The sequence below is a fragment of the Nothobranchius furzeri genome, chromosome 16, assembly GCF_043380555.1.
Source record: "Nothobranchius furzeri strain GRZ-AD chromosome 16, NfurGRZ-RIMD1, whole genome shotgun sequence".
NCBI lineage: Eukaryota > Metazoa > Chordata > Actinopteri > Cyprinodontiformes > Nothobranchiidae > Nothobranchius > Nothobranchius furzeri.
The window spans coordinates 26201002-26217216 of record NC_091756.1 but is presented as its reverse complement, the minus strand read 5'-3'; the positions used below and the strand labels follow the sequence as shown (position 1 = coordinate 26217216).

The 16215-nt window shown below is 42.3% G+C and overlaps 1 protein-coding gene and 5 non-coding genes across 8 annotated transcripts in view; all 6 read right to left on the bottom strand.

The window, feature by feature from the left end:
* Nucleotides 1-15225, bottom strand: part of rhbdf1b (rhomboid 5 homolog 1b (Drosophila)) — a 98266-nt gene extending 83041 nt beyond the window's left edge. Inside the window, exon 1 of one of the 3 annotated variants that reach the window (XR_011516872.1) lies at nucleotides 15094-15225. The gene's annotated coding sequence lies outside the window, so the exon portion shown is untranslated. Of the gene's footprint in view, nucleotides 1-15087 lie in introns of all 3 variants that reach the window. The other 2 variants (XM_054749685.2, XM_054749686.2) reach the window with 2 other exon arrangements.
* Nucleotides 378-471, bottom strand: trnai-uau (transfer RNA isoleucine (anticodon UAU)). The gene is made up of 2 exons: nucleotides 434-471; nucleotides 378-413 (listed from the first exon to the last, which is right to left on the bottom strand). It is a non-coding gene; the product is annotated as a tRNA-Ile (tRNA).
* trnai-uau (transfer RNA isoleucine (anticodon UAU)) lies at nucleotides 3768-3861 on the bottom strand. The gene is made up of 2 exons: nucleotides 3824-3861; nucleotides 3768-3803 (listed from the first exon to the last, which is right to left on the bottom strand). It is a non-coding gene; the product is annotated as a tRNA-Ile (tRNA).
* On the bottom strand, nucleotides 6907-7000 carry trnai-uau (transfer RNA isoleucine (anticodon UAU)). Its single transcript has 2 exons — nucleotides 6963-7000; nucleotides 6907-6942 (listed from the first exon to the last, which is right to left on the bottom strand). It is a non-coding gene; the product is annotated as a tRNA-Ile (tRNA).
* Nucleotides 9847-9940, bottom strand: trnai-uau (transfer RNA isoleucine (anticodon UAU)). Its single transcript has 2 exons — nucleotides 9903-9940; nucleotides 9847-9882 (listed from the first exon to the last, which is right to left on the bottom strand). It is a non-coding gene; the product is annotated as a tRNA-Ile (tRNA).
* On the bottom strand, nucleotides 12976-13069 carry trnai-uau (transfer RNA isoleucine (anticodon UAU)). Its single transcript has 2 exons — nucleotides 13032-13069; nucleotides 12976-13011 (listed from the first exon to the last, which is right to left on the bottom strand). It is a non-coding gene; the product is annotated as a tRNA-Ile (tRNA).
* Nucleotides 15226-16215: the final 990 nt, after the last annotated feature.

The window sequence follows — 16215 nt, the reverse complement described above, 5'->3', positions numbered from 1 at the left end:
GCAACTTGACATTGAGAAACGCCCCAGACCTGGTTCCAGAGGGGGGTGGGGGGGTGGGGGTGGGGGGGGGGCGTTTGGGCGAGTGAACACTGTTTCCATTTGTCTTGGTCTTCATTGGGGTCAAAAGGGGAAAATAAGTCAATAAATCTCTTAATATTTATTGAACTATAAATACAAAACAAACTCAAAACATTAAAAGTAATGGTGTGTTGGAATTCTTCGGGTCCTTTCTTCAATCTAGCAGTGTCGGCAGTTGGCCACACAGGTGCCCGATGTATTTATTTTTTCATATAGAAAAAATGAATATATCGGCCCGTCAGTCTACATGTCCGCCTCTAGTCTTGCTATCCTGAGCTTGTTCTATTAAGGCTTCAAAATGCTCCAGGTGAGGCTCGAACTCACAACCTCAGCATCACCTTGAACTTTACTGTCTTATAAGTACTGTGCGCTGACCGATTGCGCCACTGGAGCTTGCTAACCTCATTCTTTCATTGTTACCTACACATCACTTCTCCAAATCAACCCCTTTTAACCACCCTCTACATCGCCAATAAAGTTCTACCATGTCACAGACTCAAGGGCGTCAGTTTGTTTTCAGAATTGCTGGGGACAATAACCATACACTTGAGTGGGGTTTAAAAATTGCTGGGGACAATAAAGTAGGCTAGCACAGGGGTCGGCGGCTCTGGAACCGCATGCGGCTCTTCCATCCTTCTGATGCGGCTCTCTGTGCTTGTGAAATAATGAATGGATATTTAAATAAAAAGCTTTATATTTTACTGCATTAATTTTACATCTGTAAGCTAATTCTAAATGTAAAGATTGTCTGCGTAAACCTGAACAGTTCCAACCCGGTCTTACTGTGAGACCGGGTTGACGCGTCACACTTGTGCGTAATCATATCGGCGCTTCTGAGCTGCTTTCTGACCTTCCCCACCTACAAAGTTTAATTACACCAATCAAACGTGACAGAGCCTGGATTTGTATTCTGAACAGTCTAAACATGTTTTAAAAAGAAACATAGGACAAAAGTGGCACCTGCTCAGTAAAACCATCAACAGGGTGAAAAATACCAAAAATTGAAGGCAGAGACGGGCTACAACTTCTGGATCCATTTTATATAAATTGTTTTATTGATTATCGTCTAATGAAAGATAATTAAGACGTACATGAGCGATCAGGCGCGTTGCAAGCTTTTCAAAAGTGTGGGGGATGTTGTCTGTGCCTAAAATAATTTCATGTTATTCATCTTGTTAGTTTAATTTCCGTAATAGCGGAGCAGGTGCGAATTTTAGACGCGTCACGCATGTCTCCGTTTTAAACATGTTTAAACTGTTCAGAATACAAATCTAGGCTCTGTCTCGTTAGATTGCTGTAACTAAAGTCTGTACTGAATGAAACTTTACATTAAACCATGTTGAAAAGTAAAGGATCCGATTAAATAGTTTCCCCCTCATTTACAGTCAGGAAGTACAGCGCAGTGTGCACGGCTCTGGGGTTAATCAAGTTTAATTGTAACATTAATGTGTTACTGGACACGCTGGTCTGGTTGGTTAGACCAGTGTTTGAAGTGGAAAACACACACACACACACACACACACACACACACACACCAATTAAAATAATGCTGATAGCGTGGATAGAAGACAGGTGATGGTTTACGTATTTAAATGATGATCAGGCTGATGTAAAATGTAATCTCCATCCACATCCAGACACAATTATCCTCTATTCTGTCTCTATTTGCTCTGCTTTTGTCTGGGCTGATCAGCTGATGGTGCGCGCGGCACGCCTAGCGGCTGATGCACATTTTACGCATTTGGAGAGGTGGACTGGATGCTTTGCGTTTACTGGAAGTTGGTCCACTTAACGCACGGTTGTAGACTAAATATTAATGACAAATGAATGAAAATTAAATTGTGAGTTTTTACTTCATATTTTAGAAATAAAAATGACTGGGGAAAACATTTATGACGTCTTTTTAAACTAAATTTTCTAGCGCGACCTGCCTGCTTCACTTAAGTCACTGCTTATTAAGGTCCGTCCAAAATTACCGTTGCCCACCCAAAAATGAAAACCTGGCGCCGCACCAGTTATAAACCTCTGCAAATTGTTGTTCTTCACTTTATCAAACTCAGACTTTGTACAGCTAATGTCAAGATGTAAAATTATTCAGTCGAGCTCTTCCGTCCCTCCCTCTCCTGCTCTCCTGGAAACCCGACATCGGCTGGGAGTTGAAGAAGGAGATGAGGCAAACAGAGTGAGTGCGACGTAAAGAAACCAGACTGGTGTGGAGGTGAGCAAAACAGCTGGAAAAGTGTGGGTGTTGAATCCCCCATGGGTGCGATGCCCCCGGCTGCTGTCACCTGTTGTGAGCAGCTCTCTGCTGTCTGAGGGTAGGCCCCGCCCGCAACGCTGCGGCTGCTGCGGTGTTTTCTTTACCGTGGGAAATGGGTAATAATGGCTCTTTGATGGGAACAGGTTACCGACCCCTGGTATAAGATCTGAGCAGGTAAAACAAAAATCCTCATCAGCAGGCTTTTTTGAAAGTGGGGGGGGACACAGCTGCCGATCACGAATTTTGCCGGGGACATGTCCCCGGCGTCCCCGGTTAAAATGACGCCTATGCACAGACTGAAACATATCACCGAGAAGAGGTTCTTAGATGGATTTTATTGTCACAAAGAAACCAGCTGTTTGAGAACAGAACGATTTTACCACTGAATGTCCCAGACTCTGGATGTTATACAACATTTGAACATAAAATAGAGAATCTGTTGGTAAGAATGAAATAGAAACTGTGCTCCAAGTGAAATTTGAACTCACAACCTCAGCATTGCATCATTGCTCAGTGATGTTTTATACAACACACCTATCTGTTGCACCACTGGAGAGGTCAAAGGTGGACACTAGTTGTAAAATTTTAATCCATAAGATGTGAAAATATTGAGTGATTATCTGATCTGAGACTGGGAATGCGGTTAAAGGTTATGAGTATTGTAATGTCAAATTTCCATAGGAATAAACTTTGGTGAGAAATATTAAAGGTATAGCAGAGGATCTTGTTCTTCCAGGTGGATCATCTGAACCATTGGTTTGCATAAATGTCAATTATTTTGATGAAGCTATCTCACAAGGCCATTGTCATATGTGCTCCTTCCCTGGTTAATTTTCACTTCCTGCGCATGAGCACTCTTAATGTGTAGAAAGATACACCTTCATTTCTCGCCGTTTTCACCGGTTCTTTTGAAAATGGCTGAGAGTTGCAAGAGAAAAAGTGTTTATGAAGTCTACGATAAGAAGAGAAAGGCCTCAAAGGTTAGAAATAAGACCAGAGTTTTTTTTTTTAGAATATTTTAAACGATGGCGTGCGATGTAAGCAAAGATTGGATTCCCCACAGACCACGCTGTTGCTGGTTTTCTGCTCGAACAGGTACGCTAAGGTTCGGCATGCTTTTTGAAGAAATTCATTTCAGATTACTGCTAGAAAAAGTGCTGCAAGGCAGCTAAGAGCGAGCATGAGGATAACTGGGGGTTCTCTCTCATGCACTATTGTTCAAAAGGTGGAGATGGTGGTTATTTTATGATATACGGAAACATCCTCCACCATACCGTCAATGAAAAAGGACAAGTTAAGGTGATACACAGAGTTTGATAGCTAATGTATTTGTATCCGTAGTAAAGGTTGTACACATTGTGCCTATGTAGAAACTGAGTTTATCTCAAGTGTTTTGTCATCCTGAGCGTGTTCTGTTAAAGCTTCATAATGCTCCAGGTGAGGCTTGAACTCACAACCTCAGCATCACCTTGAACTTTACTGTCTTATAAGTACTGTGCGCTGACCGATTGCGCCACTGGAGCTTGTTAACTCCAATATTTCATTGTTACCTACACACTTCTTCCGGCTCTTGGAGAGTACAGACGCTTTTTTCTCCTCTCCCTCCCTCCTTACCACAAGGCTCTTTGTCCTGTCTGTGCATGGCGCCTTCTGCATTTTTTCTGGAAACTTGAAATCATTAAAAATGGATCTGGTCAGTTGGTCTCTCAATGCGATTGACAAAAGTTTTTCAACGGTGAGAACGAGAGAAGGGGCTCCCGGATGCCCTTCTGGGACAGAGCCAGCTGGGTATATCATGGACTCCTGGAAACAGTGGAACCTGAAATGCCTCTCTCAACATCTGTAGATGTTTGGATATTCTTGGTTTTGGTGTTGGGTTTCTTGCTGTTTGGCCTGAGCGGTTACCTGGCTTACCAGAAAATTAACGAGCTTTCGAGGAATTTTAGCTCAATCCCGGAGCTCAGGGATGGAATGCATTGTGCTGTGAACGCACAAACTCATATAATTGTCGAGATGAGTCAAAAGCTTGGAACTTTGGCTGAGATTCAGGCTCTGGCCCAGAAGGTGGATTCCATCAAGGAGCGAGTTGACGAATCAGCACGGATTGGGATAGATTAATTACGCCATTATTGGATCTAGAGGGGTTGAAGACCAACAGAACACTAAGGCAGAGAGAGAGTTATCTCTGTCTGTCCCCAAAACAATTTTTATTTAAATCTGGTGCCCTTGGAGCCTTTGAGGCTGAAGTTTAAACTCCCCTCGGAAGAAATGTGGAATGCTGCCGTCGCTATGGAAACTCTTTCTCCCAATCCCAGCCTGGGCGGGAATGTGACCGGTGAAGGCTGTGGAACCGTATCTAGGAGTCAATGTGCCCTCTAATCCATTATCTCCCTCCCCTGTCCAAATGGAGGTGATGAGCGCTGCTCCGAGCAGCTGCGCGAATTGAAGTGTGGAGTCCATACCCTACCGCCCCACCTAGTGGACACTTATGTTGTGTAATGTCTGAAGTCTGTGTGCATATCTGTCTGAGGTGTTTTTTTGCATAGCAAAGCTACCCTCTATTTTTCCCTCCCCCCCGACTCAATCCTCATATAAACCGTCTTGATCTATTACGGTACCGTGACTTGGGCTGAAAGTGACCACAGTCACCAATTCTTGTCATGTTTTTATGTTTGTATGTCTGATCTCAGAATTGTGTGTACTGAAACTCTAATTTCCCTCTGGGATTAATAAAGTATTATTGAACTGAATTGAATTGAATTAAATTGAATTGAGGGTAACTCTGAAGTGCCTTTTTTCTCCCTTCCCCGACTCTATCCTCATATGAACCCTCTTGATCTATTACGGTAGCGCGACTCGGGTTGCGAATGACCACAGTCACCAATTCTTGTCATGTGTCTATGTATGTATGTCTGATCTCAGAATTGTGTGTACTGAAACTCTAATTTCCCTCAAGGATTAATAAAGTGTTTTTGAATTGAATTGAATTGAATTTGAATCACTTCTCCAAATGAATCCCTTTTTGCCACCCTCTACGTCGCCAATAAAGTTCTACCGTGTCACAGAGTAGAGGTTCTGAGTGAGATTTAATTGTCACAAAAAAAAAAACAGCTGTTTGAGAACAAAACAGGATTTTACCACTGAATGATCCAGACACTGGAACAGAGAATCTGTTGGTAAGAATGGGATTCAAGAGGTAGATATTCCAGGAGAGAGTTGAACACAAAACCTCAGCATTACTCTGCTGGTAACTGACATATAAGTACCACATGCTTAACAGTTGCCACACTGGAGATATGAAGTTTAGTCTTTAGTTGGTCTGAAAGATATACATATATATATATATATATATATATATATATATATATATATATATATATATAAATAAATATTGAGCAATTGCCTAATCTGAGACCCATTGTTGTTGAGGATAAAACCGCCAAGGTCCCTGCCTTCGGCTACCACCCGACACACACTGCATCCGACGCCTTAGGCCCCTCCCACGTGTGGTGAGCTCATGGAAAGGGGGACCCACGTCTCCTCTTTGGGCTGTGCCCGGCTGGGCTCCATGGGTAAAAGCCCAGCCACCAGACGCTCGCCAACATGCCCCAACTGCAGGGTGTTTCTCAATGCCAAGGAACCTCGCCTTGATGTCATGGCCCCACCCCGGATGCCTAGGAGATACGTGGTCAGGAACTGCCAAGACGTGTTCCAATGTTCATGTTCTATCAAGGCGTGTGTTCTCTGTTTGTTAGCCGTTTAGCTAGTTGAGCAAGGTTACACATGAGGTGTCTTGTAGCCTAGCCGAGGTAAAAAAATTTCCAGAACACACGCGGTATTATCAAAAGGATGGTGGATCAGAAGCTGGCAGCTACTTCGGGGGAAATTTCAAGTTTAAATGTATGTCAATGGTTTTAAAATGTTTTTTTTTAGATCCAAAGAAGTTATCTATGGTTGGTTAGTTGCTTAGTAGTTGCAGCTTCGGTGGCTAGCGGGTTTTAACTCACATACATATTTTATTTAACAAATATATATACAGTTTCAAAAGTAAAATGCTCGTTATTAATTTATATTGAAACTTACATGTTTAAAATATTATATATAATTAGTCTGTTTCATTTAACCGATTTCTTTTGACCAATGATGGACAGTGTCCTCGTGTCAAGGAGCCTGACCTGGTAAGTTAAGGGCTTGTGAGGCCAGGCAACTTGACATTGAGAAACGCCCCAGACCTGGTTCCAGAGGGGGGAGGGGGGGGGGGGGGTTTGGGCGAGTGAACACTGTTTCCTCTTGTCTTGGTCTTCATTGGGGTCAAAAGGGGAAAATAAGTCAATAAATCTCTTAATATTTATTGAACTATGAATACAAAACAAACTCAAAACATTAAAAGTAATGGTGTGTTGGAATTCTTCGGGTCCTTTCTTCAATCTAGCAGTGTCGGCAGTTGGCCACACAGGTGCCCGATGTATTTATTTTTTCATATAGAAAAAATGAATATATCGGCCCGTCAGTCTACATGTCAGCCTCTAGTCTTGCTATCCTGAGCTTGTTCTATTAAAGCTTCAAAATGCTCCAGGTGAGGCTCGAACTCACAACCTCAGCATCACCTTGAACTTTACTGTCTTATAAGTACTGTGCGCTGACCGATTGCGCCACTGGAGCTTGCTAACCCCATTCTTTCATTGTTACCTACACATCACTTCTCCAAATCAACCCCTTTTAACCACCCTCTACATCGCCAATTAAGTTCTACCATGTCACAGACTGAAACATATCACCGAGAAGAGGTTCTTAGATGGATTTTATTGTCACAAAGAAACCAGCTGTTTGAAAACAGAACGATTTTACCACTGAATGTCCCAGACTCTGGATGTTATACAACATTTGAACATAAAATAGAGAATCTGTTGGTAAGAATGAAATAGAAACTGTGCTCCAAGTGAAATTTGAACTCACAACCTCAGCATTGCATCATTGCTCAGTGATGTTTTATACAACACACCTATCTGTTGCACCACTGGAGAGGTCAAAGGGACACACTAGTTGTAAAATTTTAATCCATAAGATGTGAAAATATTGAGTGATTATCTGATCTGAGACTGGGAATGCGGTTAAAGTTATGAGTATTGTAATGTCAAATTTCCATAGGAATAAACTTTGGTGAGAAATATTAAAGGTATAGCAGAGGATCTTGTTCTTCCAGGTGGATCATCTGAACCATTGGTTTGCATAAATGTCAATTATTTTGATGAAGCTATCTCACAAGGCCATTGTCATATGTGCTCCTTCCCTGGTTAATTTTCACTTCCTGCGCATGAGCACTCTTAATGTGTAGAAAGATACACCTTCATTTCTCGCCGTTTTCACCGGTTCTTTTGAAAATGGCTGAGAGTTGCAAGAGAAAAAGTGTTTATGAAGTCTACGATAAGAAGAGAAAGGCCTCAAAGGTTAGAAATAAGACCAGAGTTTTTTTTTTTAGAATATTTTAAACGATGGCGTGCGATGTAAGCAAAGATTGGATTCCCCACAGACCACGCTGTTGCTGGTTTTCTGCTCGAGAGGTACGCTAAGGTTCGGCATGCTTTTTGAAGAAATTCATTTCAGATTACTGCTAGAAAAAGTGCTGCAAGGCAGCTAAGAGCGAGCATGAGGATAACTGGGGGTTCTCTCTCATGCACTATTGTTCAAAAGGTGGAGATGGTGGTTATTTTCTGATATACGGAAACATCCTCCACCATACCGTCAATGAAAAAGGACAAGTTAAGGTGATACACAGAGTTTGATAGCTAATGTATTTGTATCCGTAGTAAAGGTTGTACACATTGTGCCTATGTAGAAACTGAGTTTATCTCAAGTGTTTTGTCATCCTGAGCTTGTTCTATTACAGGTGCTGGCCAGTAAATTAGAATATCATCAAAAGATTGAAAATATTTCAGTAATTCCATTCAAAACGTGAAACTTGTACATTATATTCATGCAATGCACACAGACCAATGTATTTCCGATGTTTATTACGTTTAATTTTGATATTTATAGGTGACAACCAATGAAAACATCAAATCTGGTATCTCAGAAAATTAGAATATTCTAAAGGCCAATGAAAAAATGTTTGTTTCTCTAATGTTGGCCAACTGAAAAGAATGAACATGAAAAGAATGTGCATGTATAGCACTCAATACTTAGTCGGGGCTCCTTTTGCCTCAATAACTGCAGTAATGCGGCGTGGCATGGACTCGATCAGTCTGTGGCACTGCTCAGGTGTTATGAGAGCCCAGGTTGCTCTGATAGTCGTCTTCAGCTCCTCTGCATTGTTGGGTCTAGCGTATTGCATCCTCCGCTTCACAATACCCCATAGATTTTCTATGGGGTTAAGGTCAGGCGAGTTTGCTGGCCAATCAAGGACAGGGATACCATGGTCCTTGAACCAGGTGCTGGTGGTTTTGGCACTGTGTGCAGGTGCCAAGTCCTGTTGAAAGGTGAAGTCTGCATCCCCATAAAGTTGGTCAGCAGCAGGAAGCATGAAGTGCTCTAAAACTTCCTGGTAGACGGCTGCATTGACCCTGGACCTCAGGAAACAGAGTGGGCCAACACCGGCAGATGACATGGCACCCCACACCATCACTGACGGTGGAAACTTTACACTGGACCTCATGCAACGTGGATTCTGTGCTTCTCCGCTCTTCCTCCAGACTCTGGGTCCTTGATTTCCAAAGGAAATGCAGAACTTGCTTTCATCAGAAAACATAACTTTGGACCACTCAGCATCAGTCCAGTCCTTTTTGTCCTTGGCCCAGGCGAGACGCTTCTTGCGCTGTTTCTTGTTCAAGAGTGGCTTGACACACGGAATGCGACACCTGAATCCCATGTCTTTCATGAGTCTCCTCGTGGTGGTTCTTGAAGCGCTGACTCCAGCTGCAGTCCACTCTTTGTGGATCTCCCCCACATTTTTGAATGGGTTTGTCGTCACAATTCTCTGCAGGGTGCGGTTATCCCTAGAGCTTGTACACTTTTTTCTACCACATTTTTTCCGTCCCTTCGCCTGTCTGTTAATGTGCTTGGACACAGAGCTCTGCGAACAGCCAGCTTCTTTAGCAATCACCTTTTGTGTCTTGCCCTCCTTGTGCAAGGTGTCAATGATTGTCTTTTGGACAGCTGTTAAGTCAGAAGTCTTCCCCATGATTGTGGTGCCTTCAAAACAAGACTGAGGGACCTTTTAAAGGCCTTTGCAGGTGTTTTGAGTAAATCAGCTGATTAGAGTGGCAGCAGGTGTCTTCTATATTCAGCCTTTTCAGAATATTCTAATTTTTTGAGATACCAAATTTGGAGTTTTCATTAGTTGTCACTTATGAATATCAAATTTAAATGTAATGAACATTGGAAATACATTGGTCTGTGTGCATTGCATGAATATAATGTACAAGTTTCACGTTTTGAATGGAATTAATGAAATATTTTCAACCTTTTGATGATATTCTAATTTACTGGCCAGCACCTGTAAAGCTTCATAATGCTCCAGGTGAGGCTTGAACTCACAACCTCAGCATCACCTTGAACTTTACTGTCTTATAAGTACTGTGCGCTGACTGATTGCGCCACTGGAGCTTGTTAACTCCAATATTTCTTTGTTACCTACACACTTCTTCCGGCTCTTGGAGAGTACAGACGCTTTTTTCTCCTCTCCCTCCCTCCTTACCACAAGGCTCTTTGTCCTGTCTGTGCATGGCGCCTTCTGCATTTTTTTCTGGAAACTTGAAATCATTAAGAATGGATCTGGTCAGTTGGTCTCTCAATGCGATTGACAAAAGTTTTTCAACGGTGAGAACGAGAGAAGGGGCTCCCGGATGCCCTTCTGGGACAGAGCCAGCTGGGTATATCATGGACTCCTGGAAACAGTGGAACCTGAAATGCCTCTCTCAACATCTGTAGATGTTTGGATATTCTTGGTTTTGGTGTTGGGATTCTTGCTGTTTGGCCTGAGCGGTTACCTGGCTTACCAGAAAATTAACGAGCTTTCGAGGATTTTTAGCTCAATCCCGGAGCTCAGGGATGGAATGCATTGCGCTGTGAACGCACAAACTCATATAATTGTCGAGATGAGTCAAAAGCTTGGAACTTTGGCTGAGATTCAGGCTCTGGCCCAGAAGGTGGATTCCATCAAGGAGCGAGTTGACGAATCAGCACGGATTGGGATAGATTAATTACGCCATTATTGGATCTAGAGGGGTTGAAGACCAACAGAACACTAAGGCAGAGAGAAAGTTATCTCTGTCTGTCCCCAAAACAATTTTTATTTAAATCTGGTGCCCTTGGAGCCTTTGAGGCTGAAGTTTAAACTCCCCTCGGAAGAAATGTGGAATGCTGCCGTCGCTATGGAAACTCTTTCTCCCAATCCCAGCCTGGGCGGGAATGTGACCGGTGAAGGCTGTGGAACCGTATCTAGGAGTCAATGTGCCCTCTAATCCATTATCTCCCTCCCCTGTCCAAACGGAGGTGATGAGCGCTGCTCCGAGCAGCTGCGCGAATTGAAGTGTGGAGTCCATACCCTACCGCCCCACCTAGTGGACACTTATGTTGTGTAATGTCTGAAGTCTGTGTGCATATCTGTCTGAGGTGTTTTTTTGCATAGCAAAGCTACCCTCTATTTTTCCCTCCCCCCCGACTCTATCCTCATATAAACCGTCTTGATCTATTACGGTACCGTGACTTGGGCTGAAAGTGACCACAGTCACCAATTCTTGTCATGTTTTTATGTTTGTATGTCTGATCTCAGAATTGTGTGTACTGAAACTCTGGGATTAAGAAAGTATTATTGAACTGAATTGAATTGAATTAAATTGAATTGAGGGTAACTCTGAAGTGCCTTTTTTCTCCCTTCCCCGACTCTATCCTCATATGAACCCTCTTGATCTATTACGGTAGCGCGACTCGGGTTGCGAATGACCACAGTCACCAATTCTTGTCATGTGTCTATGTATGTATGTCTGATCTCAGAATTGTGTGTACTGAAACTCTAATTTCCCTCAAGGATTAATAAAGTGTTTTTGAATTGAATTGAATTGAATTTGAATCACTTCTCCAAATGAATCCCTTTTTGCCACCCTCTACGTCGCCAATAAAGTTCTACCGTGTCACAGAGTAGAGGTTCTGAGTGAGATTTAATTGTCACAAAAAAAAAACAGCTGTTTGAGAACAAAACAGGATTTTACCACTGAATGATCCAGACACTGGAACAGAGAATCTGTTGGTAAGAATGGGATTCAAGAGGTAGATATTCCAGGAGAGAGTTGAACACAAAACCTCAGCATTACTCTGCTGGTAACTGACATATAAGTACCACATGCTTAACAGTTGCCACACTGGAGATATGAAGTTTAGTCTTTAGTTGGTCTGAAAGAGATATATATATATATATATATATATATATATATATATATATATATATATATATATATATATATATATATATATATTGAGCAATTGCCTAATCTGAGACCCATAGTTGTTGAGGATAAAACCGCCAAGGTCCCTGCCTTCGGCTACCACCCGACACACACTGCATCCGACGCCTTAGGCCCCTCCCACGAGTGGTGAGCTCATGGAAAGGGGGACCCACGTCTCCTCTTTGGGCTGTGCCCGGCTAGGCTCCATGGGTAAAAGCCCAGCCACCAGACGCTCGCCAACATGCCCCAACTGCAGGGTGTTTCTCAATGCCAAGGAACCTCGCCTTGATGTCATGGCCCCACCCCGGATGCCTAGGAGATACGTGGTCAGGAACTGCCAAGACGTGTTCCAATGTTCATGTTCTACCAAGGCGTGTGTTCTCTGTTTGTTAGCCGTTTAGCTAGTTGAGCAAGGTTACACATGAGGTGTCTTGTAGCCTAGCCGAGGTAAAAAAAAATTTCCAGAACACACGCGGTATTATCAAAAGGATGGTGGATCAGAAGCTGGCAGCTACTTCGGGGGAAATTTCAAGTTTAAATGTATGTCAATGGTTTTAAAATGTTTTTTTTAGATCCAAAGAAGTTATCTATGGTTGGTTAGTTGCTTAGTAGTTGCAGCTTCGGTGGCTAGCGGGTTTTAACTCACATACATATTTTATTTAACAAATATATATACAGTTTCAAAAGTAAAATGCTCGTTATTAATTTATATTGAAACTTACATGTTTAAAATATTATATATAATTAGTCTGTTTCATTTAACCGATTTCTTTTGACCAATGATGGAAAGTGTCCTCGTGTCAAGGAGCCTGACCTGGTAAGTCATGGGCTTGTGAGGCCAGGCAACTTGACATTGAGAAACGCCCCAGACCTGGTTCCAGAGGGGGGGCGCTTTTGGGCGAGTGAACACTGTTTCCATTTGTCTTGGTCTTCATTGGGGTCAAAAGGGGAAAATAAGTCAATAAATCTCTTAATATTTATTGAACTATGAATACAAAACAAACTCAAAACATTAAAAGTAATGGTGTGTTGGAATTCTTCGGGTCCTTTCTTCAATCTAGCAGTGTCGGCAGTTGGCCACACAGGTGCCCGATGTATTTATTTTTTCATATAGAAAAAATGAATATATCGGCCCGTCAGTCTACATGTCAGCCTCTAGTCTTGCTATCCTGAGCTTGTTCTATTAAAGCTTCAAAATGCTCCAGGTGAGGCTCGAACTCACAACCTCAGCATCACCTTGAACTTTACTGTCTTATAAGTACTGTTCGCTGACCGATTGCGCCACTGGAGCCTGCTAACCCCATTCTTTCATCGTTACCTACACATCACTTCTCCAAATCAACCCCTTTTAACCACCCTCTACATCGCCAATAAAGTTCTACCATGTCACAGACTGAAACATATCACCGAGAAGAGGTTCTTAGATGGATTTTATTGTCACAAAGAAACCAGCTGTTTGAGAACAGAACGATTTTACCACTGAATGTCCCAGACTCTGGATGTTATACAACATTTGAACATAAAATAGAGAATCTGTTGGTAAGAATGAAATAGAAACTGTGCTCCAAGTGAAATTTGAACTCACAACCTCAGCATTGCATCATTGCTCAGTGATGTTTTATACAACACACCTATCTGTTGCACCACTGGAGAGGTCAAAGGTAGACACTAGTTGTAAAATTTTAATCCATAAGATGTGTAAATATCGAGTGATTATCTGATCTGATCCCGGGTTTCCACGGGAGCCGTCAGCAGCACGTTACTGCAGCAGCACGTCTTGCTCACGTAAGCTGCTGCTTGGCCCTTCCCACGAGACGCGAATCAGCAGGGGAGCAGCTGTCACCGACAGAGCATGAAGTCACACGAGTGACTTCGTCAGTAAACACAACAACAAGCAGGAGAAAACTACAACATGGCTCCAAAATGTTTGTGTTTTTATGTTCTGTCCGTTTTATAATCGCCAATACGGACCTGAAAAACAAAGGAGACCGCTAGCTAGGTGATAACTTCTCACGGGGCCGCACAGTTAGTAACCTTTTTTAAAATAAAGCGACCGGAAGGCAGTACGTTCTTTAATCTGAAAATCTCGGGAGCTTCTCTCCATTTCCGCGTCCGATTTCCTGTCTTTCCTTCCCCAAAAATGTCGAACTTGACCCGTTTCAGAGGCGTCGCGCGTAGGAAATAGAACCGGCGCGTAAAGGCCGCGACATGCTGCTCCTGAGACGCGGCCGACTCGCGCTGCTGACGGCTGCCGACGGCTCCAGTGGAAAAGGTTCTGTTGACCACAGCCGTTCCTATCAGCAGCTATGACGTGCTGCTGCAGTAACGTGCTGCTGACGGCTCCCGTGGAAAGCCGGGGTGAGACTGGGAATGCGGTTAAAGGTTATGAGTATTGTAATGTCAAATTTCCATAGGAATAAACTTTGGTGAGAAATATTAAAGGTATAGCAGAGGATCTTGTTCTTCCAGGTGGATCATCTGAACCATTGGTTTGCATAAATGTCAATTATTTTGATGAAGCTATCTCACAAGGCCATTGTCATATGTGCTCCTTCCCTGGTTAATTTTCACTTCCTGCGCATGAGCACTCTTAATGTGTAGAAAGATACACCTTCATTTCTCGCCGTTTTCACCGGTTCTTTTGAAAATGGCTGAGAGTTGCAAGAGAAAAAGTGTTTATGAAGTCTACGATAAGAAGAGAAAGGCCTCAAAAGTTAGAAATAAGACACACACACACACACACACACACACACACACACACACACACACACACTAATTAAGTGAAACACTGGTATAAAAAGTGAGGCTTTGCACTGTGTGAAAAGCCTGAAAAAAGTCACTTCATTCGACACATTGTTGTTTACAGCTGGTCAGCAAATGCGGAAATGAGAAAACATAAATAAATAAATAAATAAATAAATGAACAAACAAACTCTAAATCTGACAAACGGAATCTAACAGAGGGTGACTATGTGTTGATGTCACATAAGAACGGGTCGGTTGATCTTTGTGTCAATGACAAGATGTTTCAGGAGTCATTTTGACATAATTTGCACAACTATGAAAATGTTTTCAAAATGTAGCGTGTAAAGATTTAAGATTGGCCTTGAGAAAAACAATCCCCTGTTCAGTGCACGATGGACATCTTCCACACATGACACAATTTTTAAGAACGGATGATGTTTTTCTGTAGATAGCAGCCCTCCAAACCAATCTACAACCACACTCTGCCATTATCTTGTTTTGATGTGTTTGCATCTACATGAACATGCAGTTTTAGAATAAATCATGAATAAACAGAAAACCTACACTCACTTGCCAGCTGTTGCATCAGATCCCCTTGTTATATTGTTGTGGTTCTCCGTGAGGCTACAGATGAAGCGTGCTCCCAGTCATTTTAGTCATGTTCATCTTCTTGTTTTTGACATCCACCATTCTTTACTTTACCATCATGATCTCTTTTTTCTCATCCAGTCTGGTTTTCATGATAAGCAGATTAAAAACTGTAATCCTGAATGCCACACGACATTGGTCTGCTGTTCGGTCTGAGAAGCTCACATTGCATCCTGATTGGATATTGCAATGGCTTAATCAAAACCAAGAAGGAAGTGGTGACATTGATATTAAAGTATTCAACCCCAAAGAAGCACAAGTCACTGGGGATTTGGTTTACCTTTACTAAACAAAGATGGGAAAGTGAGGAAACCCTCATTTTTGTACATTTTCAAAGAGGGAGTTTGTGGATATGAAGATGTGAAAAAACAGCTGGATGTTCTCGCCTTCAGAGAACATATTCATACATTTTCAGATTAAAAGCTGAATCGGAAAATAATCAGACGTGTTGTCTATAATGCATTTTTCTATCATAGCATCGCCCCTTTAAACATAAACATAAAATGTTCTTTAAAACACTAAATCAATAATTAATTTCCATAACATGCTGGCTACATGCTCAAACAAGAGGTGTGTTGGCTCCAAGAGTCCAAACTTACTAAATTTGTATCTATGATATACTGAACAATTTACCAAAAACTTTGAACAAGTATTCACGCACTCGAGGAGTACAGACGCTTCCCTCTTTCGCTCCCTTATCTTTTTTTCCCAAGGCTCTTTGTCCTGTCTGCCCACAGAGCGCTTCTCTGCATTTCTTCTGAAAAACTCTTATTTTTTACTAACCATGGATTTGATAAATTGGTCATTCAATGTGATAAATAAGATTTTTTCAACAATGAGAACGGAGCAGGGGGACTCCCACATGTCCACAGGGGACACACCCCGTGGGATATATGCTGGATTCCTGGAAGGAGTAGAAGATCATATGCCTCTCCCAGCTGTCTATTGAGGACATCGAAGATGTGTGGATATTTGGTCTGATGATCACTGGATTTCTCCTGATTGGAGTGGGAGGATATCTGGTTTTCTGGAAATTTGGGAAGA